This window comes from Antechinus flavipes, chromosome X (assembly GCF_016432865.1).
Source record: "Antechinus flavipes isolate AdamAnt ecotype Samford, QLD, Australia chromosome X, AdamAnt_v2, whole genome shotgun sequence".
Taxonomy (NCBI): domain Eukaryota; kingdom Metazoa; phylum Chordata; class Mammalia; order Dasyuromorphia; family Dasyuridae; genus Antechinus; species Antechinus flavipes.
In genome coordinates this window covers 71,958,154-71,976,524 of record NC_067404.1, presented here as the reverse complement: position 1 = coordinate 71,976,524, position 18,371 = coordinate 71,958,154, and positions in this window count along the sequence as shown.

Genomic DNA, 18,371 nt, shown 5'->3' with positions numbered 1-18,371 from the left:
AAAGCAAGAAAGATTAAGTAAAAGAAAACAGACTTCAATCTGCACTCAGAGTTCATCACTTCTCTCATTGTAGGTGGATAGCATTTTTCTTTTTTTAAAATTTTTTATTATAGCTGTTTATTTACAAGATATATGCAATTTTTCAGCATTGACAGTTGCAAAACCTTTTGTTTCAATTTTTATCCTCCTTCTCCCCACCTCCTGCTCCAGATAGCAGGTAGATCAATCCATGTTAAATATGTTAAAGTATATGTTAAATATAATATATGTATACATGTCCATACAGTTATTTTACTGCACAAGATGAATTGGACTTTAAAATAGTGTACAATTAACATGTGAAGGAAATAAAAAAATGTAGGTGGACAAAAATAGGGGAATTGGGAATTCTATGTAGTGGTTCATGCTCATTTCCCAGAGTTCTTTCACTAGGTGTAGCTGGTTCAATTCATTTCTGCTCTATTGGAACTGATCTGGTTCATCTCATTGTTGAAGAGGGCTACATCCATCAGAACTGATCATCATTTAGTATTGTTGTTGAAGTATATAATGATCTTCTGGTCTTGCTCATTTCACTCAGCATCAGTTCATGTGAGTCTCTCCAGGCCTTTCTGAAATCATCCTGCTGGTCATTTCTTACCGAACAATAATATTCCATAACATTCATATACCACAATTTATTCAGCCATTCTCCAATTGATGGACATCCCCTCAGTTTCCAGTTCCTGGCCGCTACAATAAAGGCTGCCACAAACATTCTTGCACATACAGGTCCCTTTCCCTTCTTTAAGATCTCTTTGGGATGTAAGCCCAGTAGTAACACTTCTGGATCAAAAGGTATGGACAGTCTGATAACTTTTTGAGCATAGTTCCAAATTGCTCTCCAGAATGGCTGGATGTATTCACAATTCCACCAACAATGTATCGGTGTCCCAGTTTTCCCACAGTGGATAGCATTTTTCACCATGAGTCCTTTGGAATTGTTGAGGCTCATTATATTGATCCGAGTAGCTAAGTCTTTCACAGTTGATCATCGTTACAATACAGTGCTACTGTTTTATTATATTCTCCTGGTTCTTCTCACTTCATATTGTATGAGTTCATATAAACCTTTCCAAGTTTTTCTGAAGCTATCCCTCTGGTCATTTTTTATAATACAGTATTGTTCTATCACTGATCATATAACACAGCTTGTTCATCATTCCTCAACTGATAGTCATCCCCTCAATTTCCAATTCTTTATCACTACAAAAAAGTTTCTATACATATTTTTGTAAATATGGATCCTTTTGATTTTTCTTTAATCAACCTGGGATAAATTCCCAGGGTCAAATGATATGCATAGTTTTATAATTTGAGCATTGTTCCAGATTGTTCTCCAGGATGGTTGGGCCTGCTTTACTTTTCTTTGAAAAAAAAACTAAGCTCTTACTTTTATTTTTTTATTTAATTTTTTTTTTGCTTTCAATTTTATTTCTTCTTTGATTTTAAGGATTTCCATTTCAGTGTTTTGTTAGGAATCTTGCCTTTTTTAGTTAGTTATATTCCCAATCCACTGATCTGCTCTTTTTCTCTCTTATTAATAATGGAAGTGTTTAAAGATATACATTTTCTCCTAAGAATTATTTTGGCAGTATCACCAAAATATTGGTATCTCATTTTGTCATCTTTAATGAAGTTGTTATTTGTTCCTATGATATGCTCTTTGATTTGCTCTTTCTTTAGAATTAACTTATTTGGCAATTTTTTTCATTCAATTTTAATCATTTTAGTGACTCTTTATTGGATATGATTGTTATTGAATTGTAGTTTATGTTTATATGTTTAATATTTCTGCTTTTTTGCATTTGCTTGTGAGGTTTTTAGGCTCTAAAATCTGGTTAATTTTATGGAAGATAAAATTTGAGGTGAGAATCCAAGGCTTTTAAGAGGTGAAAGTAAAGAGAGAAGAGTATTCAGGTATGAGGGACAGCTGGTGCAAAGATATGAGCAGTGAGTAGAGCTGGACTCAGTCTACAAGACTTGAGTTCAAACCCAACCCTAGGTATTTACAGTGTGACCTTGGACAAGACATTATTTCTTCAACTATAAAACAGAGATAATAACAGAGATGACAATAATAATGATATTTTTGTGAAGATCAAATGAGATTATCTTTTTAAAGCACCTGACAAATAGTAGACACCATTTTAATGCTAGCTGTTGGTGTTAAGATAGGAGATAGTACATTGAGGGAGAAGAAAGGAAAGTAGACCAGTATAGCTTGGGAAGGTAGAAAGTGGGCAGTATATAAAGAGCTTCAAATGCCAAACAGAACAGTTTTGATTTGATTCTGAAAGTAGTAAGCAGCCTAAAGAGAGCCACACAGGCTTTGGGAGGATGATTTTGGCAGTTAATGGAGAATGGGGTGAGGTAGAGAGAAAACTGGTGCTGGAATACCAAATAAGGGGCTACTGCAATTGTCTGGGCTACAAGTGATGAGAGAGGTCTAAATAGAGTGGCTGTGTAATGAAAGAAGGAGGGACCAACTGTGAGAGATGTTGGGGAGAAAGAAATGATAAGACCTGGCAATCGATCAGATGTGAGGTGAGGGACAGTAAAGAATTCAGGATGACATGGATATTGTGAGCTTGAGTGACTGGTATTACCCTGGATGATAATAAGATGGCTGAGAAGAGGGGAGGATTTGCAAGAAAAGATAAGATTCTATTTGTGACATATTGAGTTTTAGATGCCTACTGGACACACAATCTGGATTATCTACTAAATAATGAAAAGATACATGATGGGCAAAAGTGGACAGCAACATATTAAAATTAAAGAACTCTAACATAGGACTCAGGTAAAGGATGTCATCATATAGCTGAAGAAAAGCTAGATTTCCCACCTCATTGATCTGGGCTTTATAATGTCCAGAAACTCATCATTCTGCAAGACAGACACCCAGATCTCCCTACCCCTTGGACCCCTCTTCCCTCTGAGTGGAGACAATGGAAGGTGGACATCAGAAAGCTCCTCCCAGATCTTCCAATATTTAAGGTGGACATCCAGGGAATTCTTTTAATCATTTCCCACTGGGTTGCCTTCCTGGAATTCATTATGTTCCGAAACTCACCATCTTATATGATGAAACCAACTCTGTAACTCAGACCTCCTCTGATCATGTTCCACCCTGGCTGCAGGACTTCATCATGCCCCTTATCTGGTTGTCATCACACATTAGATCGTGAACTCCTTGAAAACAGGGGTGGTTTTACACCTTTCTTTGTATCCCCAGCACTTACCGGGGGTACCCGGCATATAGTAGACACAAAGGAATAAATGCTTCTTGACAGACAGTGGGGAGTCACATGGTACTGGGGAGGAATATAGATAACTAAAGGCCCTCTGTGAAGCTCTGTTAATACCATATTTACATGATATCAAGAGAACTAGTTGGGCTAATATGTTGGGTGGATTCCCTATGGAGAACTTCTGTGTGCACGTGGATGGCAACAGCACCAGATGAAGGGGCATGTGTATGTCGTGACTAGTATCAGTGGAGGGAGTGCTTAGGTCATGAGGTACTGATCCACTGAGGGAAAATGCTATTAAAAAACCCCAAAACTTCTGATCAAGAAAAGCAAACTCAATTCATAATGTAGTCACAGACCTTACAGGAACACTTAGTTCTGTAGTGTTTGGGGATGTTTGCTACCATTGCAATGCATCCTTTTTATTTTTATTTTATTTTTTATTATAGCTTTTTATTTACAAGATATATGCATGTGTAACTTTTCAGCATTGACAATTGCAAAACCTTTTGTTCCAACTTTTCCCCTCTTTCCCCCCACCCTCTCCCCTAGATGGCAGATAGTGCAATACATGTTAAATATGTTAAAGTATATGTTAAATACAACATACGTATATTTATACAGTTATCTTGCTGCTCAAGAAAGATGGGCATCCTTTTTACATTCCTGTTTCTTAGGTGTTTTAATCACCTGCTGTAAATTTTAAGCCAGGCAAGGGGGTGGAAGGGGTTATGATAACTGTGGTAAAAGTGTGAAGGAAAATGACTAAGGTGCACATCTGGTCTGGGGTAAAACACTCAGGCTTCTGGAAATGGAGAAACTAAATGGAAGTTAAGTTAAATGGGTTGAGGGAGTGTCCAGAGGCTGAAAACAAAGAGAATCAAAGGTCCAGATTTATCTTGGTACAGCCCATGAATCACAAAATGCTCTGAGAAGGTCAAGAACCATAAGGGGACACAACTAGGCTGGGGCTTCATTGTTAACTTAAGGTATCATGGAGGCTTGCTTTCCACTGTGTTCAGATCTAAAAGGCCAGTTCTATTTCCTCTACGACTAAAATTTAGTATGGTTAGTATGGTAGATTCCTGCTGGAGTAGAACTGCAGGCTTCTGAAAGCTAAGGGTTCCTTTCCTGTGTCAGCATGGTTCTGGGGTCCCCCAAGTAGCATCCATGACAGATGGACAAATGACTCTCTCTCTATACGATCCTAGAAGCCTGTTGAATTACACAATACATGTAGCTGACTAGATCAGGAGAGAGGGAGGAAGAAGCCTTTCTTTTTTGTATATGTCATTTTGGGGGTATTTTTTTATTTATAAAACTTACACATGGGTAATTTTTCAACACTGACCCTTGCAAAATTTTCTGTTCCAACTTATCCCCTCCTTCCCCCACCCCCTCTCCTAGATGGCAGGTAGTCCAATACATGGTAAATAGGTAAAAATTAAATACAATATATGTATAAATAGTTATACAGTTAGCTTGCTGCACAAGAAAAATCGGATCAAGAAGGAAAAAAATGAAAAAGAAAAGCAAATGCAAGCAAACAACAACAGAAAGAGTGAAAACACTATGTTGTGGTGGAAGCAGCCTTTCTAACTTGTATCCTGACAAGGTCACAAATGATTTCAGAGAGTAAAAGAGGGTGGCAAATAGTGCTCTAGCAGCAATGCTAATGAGAAATAAAAGAACTTAATGGTCAGCAGAAGGAAGGAGGAAAAAAAGAGGGTCTGGATTTTCCACAAATCGATGGGATAGCTCTTGAGGAAGCTAGAGTTAACGGTATAAACAAGGCATTTCATCTATAATAGCAACCCAAGGGGCTGTGTTGAGTTATACAGTGAAAAAATGAAGAAAATTAACCTACTTTGGGAGAAAATGTAGCATCCAGAGCTAGTTAATATTATATATCCTCTCTTCGTATGCTAAGGCCTTGCTGTGACAAGTGAGAAATTGGGTATAGGGTTGTCTACCTTGAAGGGTAAGTATTACTATAAAGACCAGAAGGGCCTCTTTATAACACTGTTTCACCTCTAATAGGAGCCTAGAGGATAGCATTAGAGTGAAAGACCAGTCTTAGGATTTTTACTGAAGCGTGCCCAAGCCCATTTGAACAAATTAAGAAATCTGTCTTGGGCATCCATGATAATGGTCTAGATATCTTCCATAAAAATCTAATAGTTATGGGAAAAGCCCCAAATCTTATCTGTGGGAATTGTCAGCTGCTGATGTTCTTTTAACTTGAAAAGTTTTAAAATCCAATCTAACAGAGGGCAATGTGGTGACTATTAAATAAGGAAGAAAGTCATAGGAGACCAAGACCAGAAAGAGAAAACTATAAACCTTTTCATTCCTCCTTTCAATTTAACTCAGGTTCCAAGAGTCTAATAACTACCATGGTGTGCTACAAAGGGAGTTCAGAATGTATTTTAGATATTTTAATTCAAAATCTTAGATATTGTGTAATTTACTGTACTTCATTCATTCAATGCCACAAGGATATGTGATTTCATTGCATTGATGCGAATCATAGCCCCGGTACAATTCAGGAGATGGGCTTCAATACTTGTTGTGACCCCAAATCCCATCATCTCATGGCCAAAGTGTTGATGAGCCTTTCTGAATGTAATTAGGCCTATTCTCTGATAACAGGCATCTGCTCTATCAGTGGGCCTGTATGTCAAGCCTTTCCAGACCTTGTATTCTGGATGTCCTTGTGATAGCATAGCCTTTAAGAAGTCAGGCCTACTACCTCCACACCACACAGAGGCACTGAAAGATAAAATTTATAAGTTTCCAGAAGTATGACAATTGGGGTAACGTCAGTGGTCATTTCTTTCAAGCCAAGACAAAAAGAATCCCCACTGTGATCTAAAAGACAAGTGGTCTCCCATCCTCTGCTTGGAGACTTTCAGAGAAGGAAAGCCTACCACTTTCTGAGGCAGCTCATCCTACTTGTAGGATGTACTCTCTTGTTTGTTTGTTTTTTTTTTTTTTTTTGGCCAACACCCATCGATTGCTCCCGGTTTTGCCATCTGGGGCCCAACGAGATGAGAACAATTTCTTCTTCAGGTGACAAACCTTCAAGAAAGTCATCAAGAAAGCAAGCTATCACTTTCGCTCTTTTTGTGGCTGTTTTCCTGCATTTTATTTTGCTTCTCTCTTTTGTTTTACTAGTTTGATTTCATTTTTCTTGTGCAGCATGATAATTGTATAAATATGCATGCATATATAATGGATTGAACATATATTTCTACCATGTTTAATATAAAAAAAGAAAAAGAAAGAAAGCTATCAAGTCCTCCCTTGAGTCTTCTCCAAAGTAAACCTGTCCAGTACCTTTGCCAAGTTCACATATGTCTTAAATCCAAGGCAATTCACCACCCTGGATTCCTTCTTCTGGACAATCTCCATCTTATCAATGTCCCTTTTAATCTGAGATACTAGGACTAAACACATATTGGAGGAGGATGATTTATTATGTAAGGTTTTCCAAATCCCAACAAGGGGTATGGATACACTACACATGTCTTATCAATATACTCCTTCAAGCAATGTGGTATAGTGAATCTTCAAGCTGACCTTCATGCCAGGGAAACCATGGTTTCTGATACTTTAAGACAATGTGACCTCGGGCAAATCACTTAACCTCTCAATGGTCTAGGCCAAAGCTTTTTAAACTGTGGTTCAGTTTTATGAAAACTGAGAGGGAAGAGTAGGTGGGTGAGGGTAGTCATCAGAGTACAATGCTGCAGAGAGATCAAGAAGAGTTTTGCTTAAAAAGTGAAGAGAATAATAGGATGATTGCTTGAAGAGATGGTAAAAAATCAAGTGTTTTTTTAATGTATTTATTTATTTATTTAAAACTTATATACAAAAATAGAAAAAAACATTGTCACATGAACAGCAAAAGACAAGAGAAGATGTGAAGATGTCTTTTTAAAGGATGAAGAGACATGGGCATATCTGTAGGCATCAGGGAAGGAAGCAGTAAATAGGAAGAGCATGAAGATTAGTGATGAAGGGGGATGATTTGGTGGACCATCTTTCAGAAGAGACAGGAGGGAATGGGAGTAAAAAAGACTAGCTCTTCATCAGAGACTAAAGTAAAGGAAGAAAGAATAAGAAATGATATCAAAGAGTTGTGAGAGGTAGAGAAGAGTAGAGAAATGGCCCCTACTTTCTCAATAAAGTATGAAACGAGCTATTCTGTCGAGGGGGTAAAAGAGGGGGGAGATGTGGGAGGCTTGAGGAAAGAAGAGAATTGGAATGGTAGCTGTGGGAGTAGGAGAGAGCATCAATTAGGGAGGAGGAAAAGAGGAGGATGCCTTTCTGCGAAGAGGGCCCACTTGAAATTCTAGAATATAATATGAAATATAACGAGTCACTTAATCTCTCTGGACCTTGGTTTCTTGATTTGTAAAATGAAGGGGTCAGACTCAATGACCTCGAAATCCCCCCCCCCCCAGCCTTGTTCTCACCCTCGTTAGAATGTAATAAGCTTCTCGGGAGCAGAGACCATTTACTTCTTTCTTTGTATATTCGGCATGTAGCACAATTCCCGGCTCATAGTAGGCACTTAATCAAGGTTTCCTTATTTCCATAATTTCAAAAGGCATAAATATAAAGAGACCTTTATGATTTCTTTTAGAAGTGGCATATTCAAAACTGGAAAACATAATGGTTTTGATAGACAAGACGGCTTTGTAGGAAATCACTTTTAAAGGTCACCTCCTAAATCTAAAAATTATTATTCTGCCCAAATTTGAGCAGTCTTAGATTGTCTGTGTTCCCAAATAAATGATCGTTTATTCTTGACATGATCGTAACCTTTTCGATACATAGTGTAGTTGGATAGAACATCATCTTCCATTGAGTGAAGGCTGATTTTCTAGATAGAATCTGATTTCTACATGTGGAGCTGCAAATTCCAGAAATCAAGCAAAAAGGAAAGCTCACTTATGACTGGCTATTTTACAGTTGTGAAGCAATACTCTGCACAATGATACTTCCTTATTTCCCAGTTAGCTGTCTGCCATAATGACACTGTGTTGGTGAAAGCTGTGGGGTTATTTTTATAGCACATTATTTTCAAAACACTCTTTAATGCCATGTTTCATCACGTTTTTCCAATAAGTGGTTCTGTACACATGAGCATGAGGCAGAGCCAAGCCAAATAAGGCATAGAAACCAGAACGCCGAGACAACACAGGCAAGGTCACGAGACTTCTGCGTCTGACAGCACAAATGACCTTGGGAGTGGGACGCAAGTGCCTCAGATAGTTATGATGCATGCAGAGATCTCCCCTGCATTCTTAATTCAAATTACCTGCCTTGTGGTAGGGATATACTGGAACCAGCTTGAACCAACTCTACCTATAGTTAAATTTTCAAAGTAAGCATTTACACCTGGGAAATGACAAATGCTACAAGTCATTGCTTGAATTATTGTTCTGCAGATTACCGAGACTACCCAAAAAGACAGAGTGAATGCATAATGCAAATAAAACTTAAAATGTCTCGCCTATTTTTTTCAGCCAGCTGGTTGTTAAATGTTTACTAGTACATGTTTACCTATACAGGCAAAACATTCCTTTTTATGACAGTTGAGCACCAAACAAATACAGTCCTATTTGTTAGACACAGTTAGGAGTGGGAGTGGGGGATAGCTACACGGGACAGTAGATAGAGCACCAACCCTGCAGTTAAGAAAACCTGAATTCAAATCCAGGGTCTCACTAGCTCTGTGACCCTGGGCAATTCACTTAACAGGAAAAAAACATACATGGAGAGAAAGCCATATCCTCATAGGAATATGACAAAGGAATCTAGCCTTTAAGAACTTTAAAAAATATTTTAAAAATTATATTGGCACTTCGCAACAAGCTTCCAATCAAATTTCCCTATGACATACAATTCTTTTATTGGCTTGTAACAGAAAGAAGGGTTCTGTTCTTTAACTTTGATAGTATGGTACTAACACTGATCAAAGTTTTCTCGCCTCCCCAAATTGACTCGATGTTGCTGTCATTTTGCATAGGAGGTCGTATTGCCTAGTGGATAGAGAGCTGCCACCCCATGCAATGCCTAGGTTATAAGTTGGAAGAAAGATGTTGATTTACAACAGCAGGGGGAATTGCTTAAGGATGGGAAGTACCCTATGCCAGTAAAATTAGAGGTCTAATCTAAAAAAAAAAAATAATGATACCTGACTCACAGGATTTTTGTGAGGATTAAAGGAGATGGTTATAAACATTAATGTGCCCTTCACATTTCAGTTATTTTTATTTTTCATATTATTCTCTTAGGGACGCAGTTTGCTTATATGAATTTTTAGATTTTATTGGTGCCAACAAATATAGGCAGCTAGATGGTATGTTGGATAGCTCCCTGGATTGGTAGTCAGGAAGACCTGAGAAGTGCTAGCAGGGTGACTCTGGGCAAGTCATTTAACTTCTCTAAACCTCAGTTTCCTAATCTGTAAAATACAAATAATAACCCCAACTTTCCAAGATTGCTTTGAGGATCCAGTGAGATAACATCTGGAAAGGGCTTTGCTCACTTCAAAGCATGAAAGCTAATGATTAGTAAGCCTTTTGTCACAGTCTGGAAAGGTAGACTGGGGTCAGATTGTCCTACAACACTGCTAGTTCTTACATGGTTTTTATAAATCCTATAAGCCACTTACAAAAATAAGTTTTATTGTTGCCTTTTGCTTTTATACCGCAGCTATTTCCTTTCAAACTTCTCTCTTATAGCAAAGAAAACCATTTAGGTTGAGGGAAAAAAAGCTACCCGCATCTGACAGCACGTACTTAATTCCAGCAGCATGAGCCTCTAGCTTCTCTACTGAGAGGATGGGTGCATTTCATCAGCAGGTCTCTGGGACCATAATGACCAAAGACTGATTACTTTTCGAAAATTCTCATAAATATTGGCAGGATGTGTCTATGCTAAATCTAAGTAAGAAAATATCTGACAGGGCTTCTCAGGTCTAAAACTTTTCTTTTCAGTTCACAGTTGTATTTCCTCTGCCAGAAATGTTTTTTTTTTTTTTCAGCAATCATATTACTCTAAGCTTTTTGTTGTTCCATAGAGCTTATACAGCGCTTTGGTGGCGGCAACTATGCTTCCACTCCAGGGAAATGTTGTGATAATTGAATGTACAAATAAAGTTACTGGGGCTGTTTCTCTACCATCTACCTTTGGTGGCCATTTGGTAGCCGTGATGTGATTGACTTGATCACAGTAACCTATTTCTCAAGAATTTTCTTTCTCTGGAATAAAAGTAATGGATTTCAAGTCAGAGGACTTTGATTTGAATTCTTTTCTGCCCACTACTTGTATTAGCTTGGGCAAGTTATATTCCTTTTCTGGGTTTCAGTTTCTTTACATCCTTGAGAGAATTTGATTAGATGATCTCTGAAATCCTTTTCACCTCTAATCCCCATAAGCCCCCCCAAAAAAACTTTGAATCTTATCAAATCTCCAAATTCTTTCTGATTATAAATGCTTTCATCTTGAAGGTGTACCTTAATCCCACCTTTGTATGACTCCTCTTCCCACAGTATGCATAGCATAGTGCACTGCACAGAAAGTGCATTCTGCAACATTCATAAACTATTTGGCTTCTTCTAATTCTTTAATTATTAACATCCAAATAGAAATCTGGATGACTTAAGGCTAAAGTCATCAAATTCTGATTAAATCTCAATGATCATTATACCAAATAATTTCCTTTAAACTATATGTAGATAATGGATTTCTATTGAGCAAGTTAAAAGAGGTTGTCAGAAGTAGCATAAACTGGCACACTATTAAAAATGTCTTTGTAATTCATTTGTGGAATTCTGGGAGTACTAAAATTTAAAAAAAAAAAAACTCAGGCCATATATTGAATTAATAGAATCATCAAAATGATGTTAGTTATTTAAGTTTCAAAGTTTACACTTTATTTTATTTGAAATGTTTCAATCCAAATTGACAAGAATATCTTGTTTACATATGAGATGACCTTTGAGGATCTTTCCAACTTTCAATTAAAGCTTTAAGAAGCCCAGCGACCTCATCTAATGGTACAAAGGCAAGAAGGCAGTAGAGAAGCACTCCGCTAACCTTTCCTAACATTCCCCTCCAAACAACTTTAAAACAACGCCTCAAATTAAATTCTGGAGCTGCCGAGACAACCAAAGGTTGGGGTCAAATAATTTTACAGTCCAAACAACTTAGGGGTTCAGCAGGGAAGGTCAGTCTCATGTGATGTAGCTGGCAGCACAGTGCAGGCCCTGCTCTAGAAGCCAAAAACATGCCTTAGAAATAGCTGCAACAGCAGCCACAACAGCTTCCAGGGCTCTCCGGCCACAGATGGTAAGGAGGTCAGATAACTGATCATTTTCCTGGTGCTGAGCTTGGGACCCTGTTGCATTGCCACAGTTCCTGCTTGCAGCCCCGGGGAGAAGAGGAGTGGCAACAGGGGAGCAGGGGCCCTGGTCATAATTTCAGTGTGGAAATGAGTGCTTGTGGTTGCTCACAAGGAAACAGGACTTTACTCCAAGTTCCAGGATAGAAAAGAATATAGTAATTGAAGCTGCAGGAGCTATGAGCGTACCTAGTCACAGTTCCAGGGCCAAGAGAAGCATGCTAGCCACTACAGAGGAACAAGGTCTTTTCCTGAGTAAAGATCAGAGCACAGGGCAAAAAGGCAGTAATCATACCTTTCCTTGGATCATACCAGCTTGGAAGCATTGAAAAATTACAGACGACCCCCCCCTCCAGTTTTGAAAACAACAACAAGAGAAACCTGAAACTTAGAATAGTGCTCCTTCTCCCCTGGAAGCAGATCTCAACTTTAATGTAAAGTTCAAATACAAGAAATAAGCTAGAAAATGAACAAACAAGGACAAGAACCCAATCATTAAAAGTTAACTATAGTGACAAGATCAAGACACAATTTCAAAAGAAGACAGTGATTTCAAAACAGTTACAAGCAAAGCCTCAAAGAAAAATATGAAGGCCCAAGGCCATTAAGAGTTTCTGGAAGAGTTCACAAAGGATTTTCAAAATCAAATAAGAGAGGCAGAGGAAAAACTGGAAAAAGAAATGAGAGTGATACAAGAAAATTTTGAAGAGTCAGTAGCTTGGTACAAGGAACCACACACACACACACACACACACACACACACACACACACACACACACAAATATTGAAGAAACCAACATCTTAAAAAAAAAGAATCAGTCAAATGGTTAACAAAAAAGGGCACAAAAATCCCCTGAAGAGAAGAACTCCTTCAAAAAAAAGCAGAATTGGCCAAAGGGGAAACAATTTTTACCGTAAATGTCTCTGATAAAGGCCTCATTTCTCAAATGTATAGAGAACTGAGTCAAATGTATAAGAACATAAGGCATGCCCCGACTGATAGATGGTCAGAAAACATAAACAGGCAATTTTCAGTTGAAGAAACCAAAGCTCTCTATTGTCATTTGAAAAATGTTCTCAATCACTACTAATTAAAGAAATGCAAATTAAAACAACTCTGAGGTGCCCCTTTAGACACATTAGATTGGTGGGGATGACAGCAAAGAAAAATGCCAAATGCTGAAATGGATGTGGAAAAATTAGGACACTAGTAAGTTAGTGAAATTGTGAATTGGTCCAACCCATTCTGGAGAGAAATTTGGAACTATGCCCAAAGGGTTATGAAGTTGTGCATCATGCCCTTTGATTCAGCAATACCACCATGAAGTCCTCTGTAGGAAAAGTCTGACCAGGACAGAGTGCAGTAGATGTATCAGCTACCTAGTCCTCCATCAAGCCCATGTGTATTCCACCAGGTAGCAATGCTAGGTTTTTAAGTTCAGGACTTTCCTCACCTCTCCCCTGCTCTAATGCAGCAGTCTCTGTATTGTTCTCCCTGCAACTAGGGTCCTCCCACTTGGATCCACTTATCCTCCTCAACACTGCCAGATTAGCATTCCCAAAGTACAAATGTACCATTTTACCTGCTCATGAAACTTGAGTGAATGTAAATTGCCCTTAGGCACTGTTTGGCATTTAGCTCCCATTTACCTTTCCAAACTAATTACATGTTATTCTCCATTATGTCCTCTATACTCTAGTCAAACTGGCTTATTTGCTATTCTCCATATAAAACATTTCATCTCCTGCCTCAGTGTGTTTGCTTAGACTGTTCCTAATGCCTGAACTGCTTTCCCTTCCCACTTCCAGCTCTTGTAACTCCTGTTGTTGTTATTGTTCCTTTTCTGACTGATCATAAATTGTCTCTTTTAATAACTGTGTCCTCATGCGAACTCCTCTGCCTTGGTTGTTGAGTCATTTCTGACTCCTCGGGACCCCATTCGAGGGTTCCTTGGCAGAGATATAGGAGGGGTTTGCCGTCTCCTTCTCCAATTCATGTTACAGATGAGGAAACTGAGGCAAGCAGTGAAGTGATTTGCCCACACAACTAGTAGACACAATTAATAAATGTCTGAGGCTGGATTTGAGCTTAGGAAGATGAGTCTTCCTGACTTTAGGCCCAATATTCTATCTAGCTGCCCCTTGTAATCTCTAACTCCCTTTAAAGCTCAGCTCAGTTACTTTTCCCTGATTCCTACATTTTAGGGGCCCCCAATACTGCAAATTTATTTCATATATATGTATGTATTGATATTTCACATTTAATGATCTGTACATGGAGCATCCTCTGAGTAGAGTGTGAGCTCACTGAATGCAAGGACAATTTCACTTTCACACTGTTTTAATTTCTTTTCTTTCTATTTTTTATAGCGGGACTCTGCTGTTCATGCCCACATCACCTAAGATAGAGGCTCTCATGTGGGAAATGGTAAAAAATCTGCTTCTAGGAGACAGTATCCCCGCACTCCCCTACCACGTGAGAAGAGAAGCCTCTCTTCATTGGCTGGGGAGCTGGAACTGGCTGTGTCTTTCCAAGTAGGAGACTAGGATATGTTCTCTCTTTCTCTCTCTCTCTCTCTCTCTCTCTCTCTCTCTCTCTCTCTCTCTCTCTCTCTCTCTCTCTCTCTCTTTCTCTGGCAGTATCTGGGAAGACCAAGATCCTGGTAACCCACAGCATGAGTGCCCTGAATTCAGGGCCCTGTGGCCCTGAGAATCAGACTTGGAGTTTTAGTCTGTTTCTTTTGCACTTTTCCGTTTGCGGTGCAGACAGTGGAGCGCAGAGGCAGGTAAATTAGAGTCCTGGGCCTGGAGCTCAGAAAATCTGAGTTCAAATCCAGCCAAAGAAAATAATAACCTTGGCAAGTCACTTCACCTGCAAAAAGGGGCTAATAATTGCACCTATCTCCCAAGATTATTGTGAGGACCAAATGATGGAAGATTTGTAAAGTGCTTCACACATGGTAGACACTTAATAAATGCTGATTTCCTTCCTATGTGGACCCAGGAGTGTTAGCTATGATATCCTGCAGTCAGTAAAAATTCAGGTACTCAAATTTATACTAAAAGCATTTACTCTAAAATAAGACATATTGAACAGCAGGATAAAAAAGAAAAAAAAGCTTAAATCAGCAAAGGAGTAAGTCCAATTTCATGCTGAAGAGGCCCAAATACCACTAATTAAAAACAAAATGTGCATTTCTTATAATTGTTCATCCTGCTGTTTAAACATTTTTAAACATAAATTATGACAGGCAAATATTGTCACACATGCTGTTCTAGGAATGGTTTCTGACACTTCTATTTGCTCCTTTTGTGGACCGACGATCTCTCAGTTTTGTGATTACCCTTCTAACTCTGATCTACTCTTTCTGTGTCTTGAGACAAGGTCCAGTGAGAGAAAGCAGAGTACAATGTAAGGTCACGTCACTCCCATAAAAGCAACTCAAAAGCATTGTCTCACTGCCATCACTAATAGTTTTATTATGATCGTTTCCCCTAAATTACCTGTGTAAGAATAAAGAAATCTTTTTCTCTGGAAACAATATCTTAAAAATTAAAAAGAATTCAACCTAGCAAATTTCTTTTGTCAAGCAGAAGTCGGTGTGTATGTATTTTTGTATATTGGAATTGCCTTGATAAGACTCCTTGAGAAAAACACTGGTTAAATAATGGAAACCCATGGATCCTGGGGATAATGTGGTACCCAAGGACTCCTCAGGGAGCTAACTGTTGGTTTTACTTCTTTCAAAGCTTTAAATGAAATCACTGTCATTGCATGAGGGCAATGAGTTAATTATCCCCTCATATCACAGAGAACAAACCACACAAATGTAGCTGTTCTTTTGCCTCTTTCCCTGGGTACAGAGGGAAAAGGCTATCACATTATGCCTTTTTAGCTAGCTAAACTTTAAGCAGAGAGAGAATCAGATACAGGAAAAAAATTTTTCTGAATATTTTCAGAGGGAAAACTGGCTGGTGGCAATTCGCTCATAAAATTGACATATGTGCCTTTAATGGTTCTTTTTCCCTTATTTTTTCTCTGTTTTTTTCTCCTTAACATTTCATAAATGTCATAATACACATTAAGCACGATGATGCTTCCCTTGTATTTCTGGAATCATTATCCTGTATATTACAGTGTACTTTCAAACAGTTGAAATACTGACATTGATTGAGAAAGTTATTCATAATAGATGTCTATTGTGGATTTAATTACCTTGAGGTTAAATGGAGAAGCACCATAAACCATGTGTTCCACTGTGGTTAAATTATTGAAAAACAAACCAAATAATAAATAAGATCTTAAAAGTGATTTGAAAGGAACATGATTTCCATGGGAAACTATTCATTTTAAAATACGATATTGTGTATATACCTATTACATATAAATATATGGCACAAAGAAGAGACGAATTCCTTGTCCTTTCTATTTAAATGTCATCGTTATCATTATCAAATATTCAATACCTGTAAATATCTACTTTAATTAATCTCATTCTAGCTATTCCATGACCTTGGCACATATCTGGATGCCTTACTCAAGAGCCCAGCATGTGTGTAGTTATTTTGCTTTGCTGACAAACTGGCCCCTTCAGGTTGCTAAATCAATTTTTCCAAAGCTCTTTTTTGTTTTCCATAATACTCCATTATGATAATTAGCTCATTTTAAGCCTAGGGGAAATATGGATTCCGCCCACCCACCCAAAGTCCCAGTGATATGGAGCTTTCTGGAGTTCATAGGACAAAGAAAGGTGGAAGGAAAATCCCAATTGTTCCAAGCCCCCAGTTAGGAAAATTCCTACCATTTAGGAAGAGGTTTGGTTGACTGACTTAATTTACATTTATATGAATCTGTAGCTACCTCCTTGCCTCTTTGTGGTAGAGGCAAAACTCAGGCTACTGGAAACATTTCAGTAAAAAACAGCAGGGTATATTACAATGTCTGGAGGCAAAGAGATTGAAGAGGCCTTCCATTCCCATGGGACTCTAAGCTTCATCTGCTTACATTTTATGGGTGAGCTCATCTCATTCACATTCACATTCAAGATTACTGTGTTTTCCCCTCTATCCTATTTTCTTCTGTCTCTTCTCTTTCTCTTTTTAGCCAGTCCCACTTCAAAAGTCTACTTTGCATCTAACTACTCCCTCTCTTAATCTGCCTTCCCTTTTATCATTCCCTCTTTTATCTCCTTCTCTTTCTATTTCCCTATTGGGTAAGTTAGACTTTTATGTCCACCTGAGTGTGGATATATGTTCTTCCCTCTTTGAACAAATTCTGATGAGTGAGGTTTAAATATGGACTGCCACCCTCGCATTTCCCCCTCCACTATAAAAGTTCTTCTTCGTGCACCTCTTTTATGTGAGCAAAATTAACTCATTCTACGTCTCCTCTCTCTCTTCTCCCAGTGCATCTCTCTTTCTCTTCCCTTCATTTTTTAAAGCTCATTCCTACAGTCAACTCACACCTACGCCTTCTGTTTATGTCAACTCCTTTTAGCTGCCCTAATGATGCTAAAATTCTAAAGTTACAAGTATCATCTTCCCATAAAGGAATGTCAATCATTTCACTTTATTTCTAGTTTTCATTCTTTTGACTTTGTTTTATTGGTTTTTGATTTCTCATAGTCATCAGTTTCTACTTGTCCAGTTCTAATTCTTAAAGAATTGTTTTATTTCAATAGATTTTGTACTTCTTTTTTCTCCCTATTTGACCAATTTTGCTTTTTAAGGAGTTCTTGTCATCAGTGAAATTTTGTACCTCTTTTGTCATTTGGCCAATTCTGTTTTTTAAAGTATTATGTTCTTCGATATTTTTGCGCCTCTTTTATCAGTCTGTTAATTCTCTTTTCATAATTTTCTTGCGTCACTCTCATTTCTTGCCCAATTTTCCTCTACCACTCATCTCTGTCTTTATCTCTTCCAGGAATCTTACTGGGCTTAGGTCCAGTGAACATTTTTCTTTGAGTTTTGATTTTAGCTATTTTCACATCATTGTCTTCTTCTGAGTTTTTATCTTGGTTTTCTCTGCCAACATAATAGCTCTTTATACTCAAGTCCTTTTCTTGTTGTTTTCTCATCGTTGTAGCCTATTTCTCGACTCTGAACTTTATATTAAAGTTGGGCTCTGTTCACCTGGGGTTGAGGAGGCCCTCAAACTTGAGATTTTTTAATACTACTGTTAAAAAGTTTTCAGAGCTAGTTCTGAGGATTTGCCTTAGACCATGCCTGTAGCCTCTGTTCCCTTGTGACTGATTCTCAGTGTTCCTTTCTGTCCTGGAACTGCAACCCAAAACAGTGTGTAGGCAATAACATGCCCATCAGTGCTATCTGCATCCAGTGTTAGCCAAGAGTCTCCTGTAATCTCTTTTGGACAAGCTGTCTCTGCGCTGAGAACTTTCAAAGCTACTGTTGCTGTTGTTACTTGAGCTCTAGAAAGAGAGGTCTCTATTTCATTGTCAGAGACTTCTCCTGCAGACATCTTAAGTTTTCTTAGGTTGGGAAAATGACTCATTCTGACCTTTTGTTGATTGTACTACTTCAAAATTTGATTTGAGATATTATTTAAGAAGTTGTTTAGAGGGAAATGTTAAGAGGGTTTTGCTGAGTGACTGTCCCTAATCCATCATTTTGGCTCCATGGCCAGCTCAGTTCTTAATATC